This window comes from Olea europaea, chromosome 2 (genome assembly GCF_002742605.1).
Source record: "Olea europaea var. sylvestris chromosome 2, O_europaea_v1, whole genome shotgun sequence".
Taxonomy (NCBI): domain Eukaryota; kingdom Viridiplantae; phylum Streptophyta; class Magnoliopsida; order Lamiales; family Oleaceae; genus Olea; species Olea europaea.
This window is the reverse complement of record NC_036238.1, coordinates 25,209,536-25,220,055: the sequence shown is the minus strand read 5'-3', so window position 1 is coordinate 25,220,055 and position 10,520 is coordinate 25,209,536. Positions and strand designations below refer to the sequence as shown.

Below are 10,520 nucleotides of genomic sequence, written 5' to 3'. Positions count from 1 at the left end.
CTCTTAATTGCACAGCTCTTTCAAATCCCCGACATTTTCTTCAAGAAAGGATTAAAGCATTTAGAACCCAATAAGAATGGTGGGGGGGGGGCTAGTCAACAAGCAATAACATTACTTGACATCCAACAATAACTACACATTACTTGCCATCAACAATAACTCAGCATTACTTACCATCAACAACAACTCACTAGTCACAAAAAGGAATCTGTAAAAGATTGGCATGAAGTATTTCACAAACATTACTTACCATCAACAATAACTAGATATTAGAACAATAATTACCGTCAGCTAAAAATGCTAAACTAGCCAAATATCAGCCCTTGACAAAGAAATCAGGTCTTCTACGCGAACTAAAAAATTAAAAACAGAATACATAACCAGCCAACACTTTTTCCTTCCTTTTTTTCGAGAATCGGTGAGGGGGTGTCCCTTTTGTAGGATGTAGGTGAAATACAGATTTGGCTATTGCCGGAGTTGGGCATCACCATTTTCATGGTCGAGGAGTGTGGGCTTCGATTTCGGGGAATGTCGAGCAGTGAGGGCTTCTATTTCACCTTCACTGGATTTCGGGATTTCGTCTTCACCGGCGCTTAATTTCACGAGTAGCTCCGGTGAGGTAGGCGGGCCGGCGAGGGTGGGGGAATATACTTTGACGGGACTTCTCTGGCTTCTCCACGTGATGTGCTTTCCGCTTTCCCTTATGTTTCGGATTGGATATGTTTCGGATTGGACGATCATTTCAAAGTCAAAGAAATCTGCTCCCAATTCGTCACCTGAGGAGCACGTTTTTCCTAAAATTCAAACTTCCGCAAATTTTCTGTCAGGCCATTATGTACAAGAGGCTGTAGTGATATTCTTATGGTGAAAAAGACAATAAAGATAAACGTAAAGCATATAAAGTTTTTCCTTGAACCGTGAGAAAGTGATTCTCGTGGGTAAAGGACAAAAGAAAGGGGTTAAAATAAGAATAAATTCTCTGAATTAGGTGGGTCGACTGAGTTCAATACTTCATAACACTAAATTTGGTTGGTACAATGAATTGAATTGTGCTTATTTCCATCTCTGTTCAATATAAATCCGCCAATTTCTAATTTAGCCATGTTTGGTATAGATTTTTTTTCAAAATGCATTTTTCTTTCTCTCTTCTTTTCAATCACATTTTTTATTAAAATAATATTACACGTAAATAAAAAAAATTTCTTATTTTTCAACCACACACTTCCAATCAAGTTACTATTCTAAAATATATTTTTATATAAAAATGACTTTTAAACACCCTCTTAATATGTTCGGATATTTTATATATGAATTTATAATATTTTATGTATAGATTTATTCCAAAAAATTGGGGATAATACATCTCACTTTACATCACATGTTCTTATAGTTACTCTACTTAGGATCTATGCCTTTGATTTTTTTTTTTTAACGAGGTGTCCCAACTTGCGCCAGACTATATATCTTCGTCCCTGAACCTCCGGTCCCTTAGCTGCTCAGGAAGGTAAATCGCAGGATATGCCCTTATTGGTTCCCAAGTTCCCATATGGCTTTTACTCCTTCCCCAAAGGAAGCCTCCTCCATGGTGATTAATCCACCAATAATTCCTCCTTTATTGGATCAAAGGTTCCCACCAGGAATCGAACTCCCCACGCTTGGTTCCAGAACCCCCCAATGTGATTGTTCCGCCAACTTGGATGTGCCCTGGGGGGCGCCTTTGATTATATTAATGGTTGCGCCTTCAGTAGGGATTTGATTATACTAACATGTTGAGTTATAAGAATTTGGGGCGTTTTGGGTCCTTTATTTAATTTTTAAATAACTGTCTCTAAGCGAGTTATTTTTGGATTTCTTTCTTTCTTTTGCATTGGTCCATGGAAAAGGCAATCGACATTAAAATTCTGAACTGCACAAGTATGATGCAGTCCCTTCTTTCCGATGACATTAAAATCATGAATTCTGCAAGTTCTTCGGTTACAACGCCTTGCGACTAGGTCCACAGGGACGGATTTAGGAGCAGACTAGCTGGGTTGTAGTTCCTCCCACCTAGTCCAATTAAAATTTTTTTAGGGTAATTTTTTTCCCTTTTTTTATTTGTAACAACAGATTTTTATTGAGTAAATTCTTTTTTCTCGTATTAGTCCGATTTAAAATTTTTTTAACCTGATCTTAAATTCAAACTTAGATCTGTCCCTAGACTAGGAGGACATAAGATTCTCTTTTGCAAATGATACTGAACTATTCTCGTCGTGAAAAGGACAATAAAGATATACAGTTTTTCCTTGAACCCTGAGAAAGTTATCAGCGAGTCTCGTGGGTAAAGAACGAAGGACAGAAGAAAGCGTTTGGTGGGTCCACTGAATTCAATAAGAATAAATTCTCTGAGTTTGAATTCAATACTTCACAGGAACACTAACGCCCTGTTTGGTAGGGATTTTTTGCTCCAAAAAATTAATTTTTTGACCGTTATTTTACTATTCAAATCGTAATTTTTGACTTCTTCTCTCACATGTGAATCCCACTTTTCTTCTACCGGTCAAAAAATCAATTTTCAAAATCTCTACCAAACGAGTCCTAAATTTGGTTGGTAAAATGAATTATTACCATTTCTATTCTATATAAACCCTACAACTTCTAGCATTCGGTGGGTTCACTGAATTCATTTGTGCTTAGATTCGGAATTGGAAGATAAGGGCCAGAAGTTTATGCGAAGTTATCTGAAATCGGCAGGTACACTGAATTCATTTGTGTTTAGAACAATGGAATTATATTTTTTTGCATTGACGAGATTATCCAATAAATTTAGTGAATTCAAACAAAGATTTTGCATCCTTTTATATTGATTTTGATAGTTAAACTTGTAAAATCTTAATACAGAAATACTTATTACAATTTTAAATAAAAAGATTTCTATATTGAGTAGATTATCCATAAAATATTGTTTACATAACTTGAAAAGTCATGCTTATGTTCGATCTTATATATATATATATAGAGGAAATAAACTGCGTAAAACTTTCAATGTCTTTAACGTTCATTGGGGAAAATACAAAAAAATATAATTCATTTGTATCTTATTATTGTGAATGGGAAGATATTTTGTTCAACTAATCAGGTAATGTATTAATTTATGTTTAATATCATGTTTCCAACCAACTTGTATAGATTGGATAATTTCTTAATATATCATTTGTGTTTATTTTGAGTATATATAAAGATGGAAAAAAATATTCTATCATATATCCTCAGAAACTCTTAATCTTGATTTAAGAGAGCAATTTGTAATATAAACATTTCAATAGAAATTTATTTTCAATCTTTAGTTCCCAACCTCTCTTTCCAATAAAGGGAAAGTACATTCATAACCCCACTTTTTCCCAATTATAATTATCCCTAATCCTCCAAGAAGGATAGCCCAGCTTGCAGCTCAATATATCAAAACAGATGCACAAATGGCTAAATATAATCCCACACGCCATAAGTAAGAATTGAAAAAGAGGGGGAAAAAAAAGGGTAGAGAAGAAGTTACCAATTCCCTCGATTCTTTAAACAAATTTCCTCACGAGACTCATTTAAAAATTCAAAAATATACATGGAACCCTTGAAAAATTAAAATGTATCATTTCTACAAATCCTCCGCACGATGCCTTATTTCCCTGCCTTTTAAGGCATCCATTTTGCTGCCTTAAGAGGCATTTTAGGCAGCTGACTATATTAATAAAAAAATCGAGCCTGTCCCGCTTGGCCCATATCGGTTCTACCTACTGAATACTGGACAGTCGTAATGCAGCGAAGCCTCTACCAAGGCCACTAAACCTGAATTGGAGAGAGCGACTAGCCCATTTAAGGAACCATACGTTACGCATTTAATTAAAACTCGTAGGGAAGTACACGTCATGCATTCCTGGTCTCAGGCCTTAAATGCGTGACGTGTGCTTCCCTACGAGTTTTAATTAAATGCATGACTTGTGCTTCCTTAAATGGGTTAGATGCTCTCTCCAATTCAAGTTTAGTGGCCTTGGTGGAGGCGCTGTTGCATAGCGACTGTCCAATATTCAGTAGGTAGGGGTTTATCCTGGGGAGGGATTTTTTTCCAGTAGGTAGGGTGTTAGTTAAAATTGAATTTTAAAGAAAAGAAATTGACCATCCAACTATGTAATTAATTTTATTTTTTTTTAAAAGTCTCAAATAAATTATTTAATGAGAAGGCATGGAAAAAGACATGTTAGTTAACAAATTATTAAAAAAATTAATTTTTTTTGAAAAAATTAAAAAGTGCAAATGAGTCTAGAATGAAATCAATTTTCTTTAATTTCATTATTATTTAAAATTCGTAAAAAGAAAATTTAAAAAATAATTTTCTTTAGTTTTCTTTTTTATTATTATTTAAATATAAGGATATATTTCGAGCATGAGCATCCGATTGGGTCCACCACTTTTTTGACAATAGAACGGCAATTCAACTCGTCGGCTCGAACCAAGCCACATTTAGGGGAAACAGGCATAGCGCGAGCCAGCTCGGGCTCGGGCCTTAAAGGCGTGATGTGTGCTTCAACCTTAACTTCATCCCGTGCTTTCCTTTCTGGAGAAGAGTTTGAAAGAATATGTACAAAATCATCTTGTAAAATACAAATCGTAGCCTCATTTTGGTCTTCTTTTGAATGATTTTTACCTTTCTCTCACATTTACTCTTAATTATGAGTTTCTTTTGGTTATTTGATTTGCAGCTTTATTTCAAGTGTTCAAAAGATCAAGAAATTGCAACCTGGATGGGAGATTAATGAACTAAGGTATGTCAATTTCATAGTTGTTCCATTCGAAGCATATTTGTTTCTTCATGTTAGCTTTGTTTAATTTTTCCAATTCATTCAAGTGTCCATTTCTCATGATTTCCACTTCGAATCTTGGGCATAACTAAGGTATGTCAATTTCATAGTTGTTTCATTTTTCATAGTTCTTTCATTTTAGTATTATCTGTTCCTTTTAGTTAGCTTTTTTAATGGTGTTAATAATTTTATTTTTTAGTTAATTCTATATATTAATATTTATGGACTTAATAAAATATGTCATTTCAAGTAAATTATATATACAAATAGCATTATCGTAATTTTTTTTTAATTTTATGTAATAATATTTTTATTAATTGTGTACTAATAATTAGTAATAATAGTATTTAGTGGAAATTAATTGTCTTAATTTTTGAAAGAAATAATAATTTTTAATTGTCTTATTTAGAAGTTATAAATTGAATATTAAGGGTATTGTTCACCACCAATATTAAAACGAAAAAGTAAAATGTGAAATCGAATGTTTATCATCTCTTCACACTTAGATTATTGAAAAATGATTTTTTGAATCATATTTTATCAAATTAATATAAATTAATGGTGATTAAAGAGTTGATGGATTATTATAAAATGACTTTTTATCTAATACTTATTAAGTAAACATTAGTTAATGGGATTTTTTTTTAACTATTATGTTTTATTTTCAATGAAATCTAATAGGAATGCACTATTCTTTTAATCAGTAATATTAGGTTTAAAAAAAATTTTAAGTGTACATATAATTTTATTGTTTTTATATATCTTATATATTAATATTAATTGATTTAATAATCTATGCCATTTTATGTTAATTATATATGTGGTATTGTTATAATTTTTATTTTGTTTTTAAATTAAGTTTTTATTAATCATATACTAATAATTAGTAATAATAGTGTTTAGTGGTAATTAATTCACTTGACTTAAAAGATAGATAATTTTAATTTTAATAATAATTGAATTTAGTTGATATAATTTTAATTTTAAGGATATTATTGGCCATAAACATAAAAATATAAGGGTAACTTGGAAAATTAAATATATGAGGATAAATAAGGGCATATTGGACTTAATGCTAAATAAGTAAGGTTATAATTGGTAATCAAAAGTTTCTCCTCAATCCACACTTTTAATATATTGTAGATAAATTATGGTATTTTATATTTTTGTTGAATCTATTATCTCTTATTTTTACTTTTGGATTTCAGTGAAAGATTTATGTTTTATTAGGGATGGCAACAAGGCTGGTTCAGGACGGAGCGTCCTCGCTCGCCCCGTCTCACCCATACCCCTCCCCGTCTTGTATAGGGCAAGGAAGAGACGGGACAATTTTTTGCCCCGATTTATTTTTTTAATTTTATTAATTTTTATTATTTATACATTTTCAAAGTTTCGGGGCGGGCGCGGATTTTTTTGCTATCACTATGCTTTATAATTTTTTGGTGGCCGATTCTTTTGTAAAGTGAGTCTTAGAATGAAGAAACACCCGATATCCCCTCTACTATAAAAGAGAGGATGATAAAGCACTATTCATTTTTGGTACCTTGCTTTCACATTTGAACCAGGTTGAAATATTGCCTCTTCCTAGTTAAATATACTAATTTTAGAAGGGTCAAGAAGATTGGAGAAGGGTAGGGCCTCCAACAAACAATTGTGACAATTTAGTTACTTGTATTAAAACGAATAAGAGTGGTGAATTTGAGCTTTTCACGAGTTCAAAATAAAATTATTAAAGTTAATTTTATAAAAAAAAGGTGCAAACCGAAATGGATCTAGGATTGGATCCATGACCAAACTACAACTCGAAAAAAATTTTACACGTAAAAAAACTATTTTTACCAAAAAAAAAAACCTTAATTTTTTTTGGGGGCCTTTAGGAGCTCCAGTCCAGTCCCCCTGCATCCGTCCTTGTGTGCAAACGAATCCTAAATAAATTATTAGAAAATTAAAAAGTATTTAAAAAAAAAAGTGCAAACGAATCCCAAATAAATTATTAAAGGTAAAATTTATATTTTAAAAAGTGTAAACGAGTCCCAATGAAATTTATTAAAAAATTAAATTGTTTTAAAAAACTAAAATTACAAACGGGTCCCAAATAAATTACTAAAAAATTAGAAAGAAATGAATTAATTTTCTTTGACGTACTTGCAACCATAGTCCCCAAGTATTTTTAAAAAGCGCAAACTAATCCTAAATGAATTGCGAAAAAGTTAAAAATAAAGATCTACCGTTTCACTCAAAAGGTAGATTTACTATTGAACACAAACCCCACTTTTTTGTTGATTTTTACGCCATGATTTCTTCAGAACACCGGAATTTCTACATCGTGATTTCTACGAATGAGGAGAAATTTTTCAGACAGTGTACCGTGATTCCTTTAAGAATCTATATCTCTTGGCATTTGTTGTGTAAGTTTTCGAACGTTTGATCTCTGTGTATATGTTCTCAACCTTATTCTGTGCATATGATCTCTTCAATTATTTTTTTGTGTTAAGGGTTTAAGAACTTTGAGCTAGTTTGAATTTTTTCTTTAGTTTTTTTTTTTTTGGCATCTCTTCGATTATTCTGTGCAAGGATTTCTACATCATGATTTATATGAAAGAGGGGAAATTTTTAGACAGTGTACCGTGATTCCTTTAAGAATCTATATATCTTGACATTTGTTGTGTAAGTTTTCGAAAGGTTGATCTCTATGTATATGTTCCCACCCTTATTCTGTGCATATGATCTCTTCGATAATTTTTTTTTTTTTTTTTTTTTTTTGTGTTGAGGATTTAAGAACTTTGAGTTAGTTTTATACTTTTTTCGATCTCTTCGATTATTCTGTGCAAAATCATAGCTTATGAAAAGGATGACCCCTTAAGATAAGAACAACTTTTGTTTTGTGTTGACGTTTCCTGAATTACTAAATCATTACTTTTCAATTTAGATCGAGCCCGAAGATGAGCTTGTTCTTATGGCTCTCGCTGGTATCTTAACTTGCTTCATTCTTATTCTGTCTTTCTTGAAAAGAACGAAAGAAATTACACTTTATTTTGTAGATTGTTGTTTCCTTAAGTTACACTTTAAACATTTTTTCATTTTGACAAGTCATAATATTATTTTGTCCTAATGTTTATGATTTGAATTTTACAATTGACAGAAAAAATGTACAAGAATAGAACACATCTAAGGCTACTAAAAGAATATCAACCAGCCAACGTTGTCATCCAGAGATTGGGAGGCACGAGTTTCGATCTCATCCATAGAATTAATATGGACTGTAGGATGACGTTTGATTTTTTACTAGCATTAGTAGATCATTATTCTATCGAGCTATCGTATTTTTTCATTGGAGAAGAGAGGATAATTCCGACATTGGATGACGTGGCTAGAATTACGGGGTTCTTCATTGATGGCATGCCAGTAATGGGGCATGATTGCACAGCAGATAAATACCCCAATATCTGCAACAAATTATTGTTATCTCCGAGGCTTCTTCATAAGAAGAACAGATGTGATATAATTCTTAAGAAATTACTATATTTTAAGGACATTCCCCTAGTTTTGTCGAGGAGGGACTTGACCTCTATGTTAGGGCATATATCATTTATGTTATTGAATGTTTTCTTGCTCCCCCAAGGGACCATTCATAGGTGCCCTACATGTATCTCTCTTTATTGAGGGGTGTTGATGCTATTTGAAATTATGCATGACGAGTTGCATTATTATGTCAACTGCATCACAGTTTGACAGAATTCAAAAGGGTAATAATTGGCTAGAAAAATCCAAAAATTATGAGTTTTCGTACTCCTTTTCTCACGGTATATATTATTTTTATTTATTTCCTTCATTGCTATACTTTATATAAGTTAATAATTTTTAACTTACATTTTTCATTTGTTTGTAGTTTTTCTTCTATGAACACATGCATATAATTCCTCGCACTCTCTATAACGTGGATATTTATAGAGAGAATTGTGAGGATAGAGAGTTGTTTTTGACATTTCCATTAATGGTTGGATGGTCTCATTCGTTGGAACGCAAGTCCAAAATTTCTATATCAAAAAGAAAACAGAGGAATTTGATTTGATGCTTATGAGTGACAATGTAAGTTTATTTTATTAATGTGAATTTTTAGTTACTTTACTCTAATTTTCTTTTGTTTTCAATTAACTTTATGTTATTTTCTCTCGTTAGATTGTGTGGCTGTCATATGCAAGATTGTCGAACGACTTTCTGCCCCAATATCTTGTTGGGTAGATAGATTTTAGACTTTCCCACACAATATTGATATGCTTTGAAAAATTGACATATCATAGGCCAGATTTGTGCCCACTTAAATGGAATTTGTTGGCTGATATTATTCCACTCGAACTATCGCTGCCAATAGTTAACAAGAAGCGCACCGCTTTACAAAAATTTGATTGGACTGTGAGGCACGCGAATTTTATAAAGAAGTGGGATGAGAGGAGATTAAATTTGATTATGAACAGAAATGATAATTTATTTATTTTATCCTTTTTTTAGCTTGTTAAATTTTATTTATGTTTTAAACTAAACGTGTTCTTTTTGTGTTTGGTAGATGCGAATGAGAGTAAATGGGCTTCTAATGTTATTTTTCCTTTTTTTTCTGTTTGTTAAATTTTATTTATGTTTTAAACTATTATTATTCTTTTTATATTTGGGGTAGATGATGAAAATCAAACTCCAATGATGTCCAGAGGAGTTGAAAATAATCTGGGAGATGGCTTTCATGGAGGGGCCAACATCACTGATGAAGGGCCTAGCCAGGAAACTGAGGTTCATGAAGTCACGTTGAATATCAAACTCCCGTTGGGCAGTATGAAGTAAGTCTCAATTATTTTGTGGATAACTTTCATGGTCTAAGTCTTGGTACTTATGGTGGGGCCAATACCATTGATGGAGGGCCGAGCCAAGAAATTGAGGTAGGCGAAAGTCACAATAAAAAAAAACTCTTACGATGCAGTATGAAGTAAGCCCTAATTTTGCTGTAGATGCGGATGACATGAGGCTTGGCAAGAGAGCAAAGATAACCCCTTCATTGCTTGGTCTATATGAGGTTAATTCAGCCATCCGTTAAATTAACAAACATAACAATTGAATGGGAAGAAGTGGTAACCATTATTTCATCCCTTTAGATATAACAATCATTTCTTATGAAATTTCTTGTGTTGATGTTTTATTTTTTGTGTAAAATTTTGAAGGTTATAATTTAATTAGAATGACATGTTTTGATTTGTATGAGAAGAGTAGATGATGAAGATCAATAATACAGTGTAGTAGAAACTAAACACAATTGTGTTTTGCCTACACAAATGAGAACGTTTCAATTATTTTCAGACTTCCATGACAATTGGCAAAGCTAAAATTAGTGGTGACGGTAGGAATTAAAAAGAAAGGAAAAAGGAGAGTGCAATGAGAGTAATTGAATTTGTGTTGATGATTATCTTGCATATAGCAGAGAATAGATTTCACCGTCACATGCCAAATGAGGCACTTTTGAAGAGAGATAAATGTGCAGCAAAGCATATTTAATGGAAACAGAAGCTTAGAATCAGATTTGATCAGCAGCTCCAGTAGCAGGATAAAACTTTCCATCCTCATGTCTATGCAGGCTTCAGTCCGACTTCCATGACAATTGGCAAAACTAAAAATCAGTGGTGACTGTAGGAATTAAAAAGAAAGGAAAAA

General features: G+C 32.4%; 1 long non-coding RNA gene across 1 annotated transcript; it reads left to right on the top strand.

Annotated features, from left to right (window-relative positions):
* The first annotated feature begins 2,584 nt into the window (after positions 1–2,584).
* On the top strand, positions 2,585–8,565 carry LOC111367973. The gene is made up of 3 exons (XR_002697927.1): positions 2,585–2,730; positions 4,728–4,790; positions 7,969–8,565. It is a non-coding gene; the product is annotated as an uncharacterized LOC111367973 (long non-coding RNA).
* Positions 8,566–10,520: the final 1,955 nt, after the last annotated feature.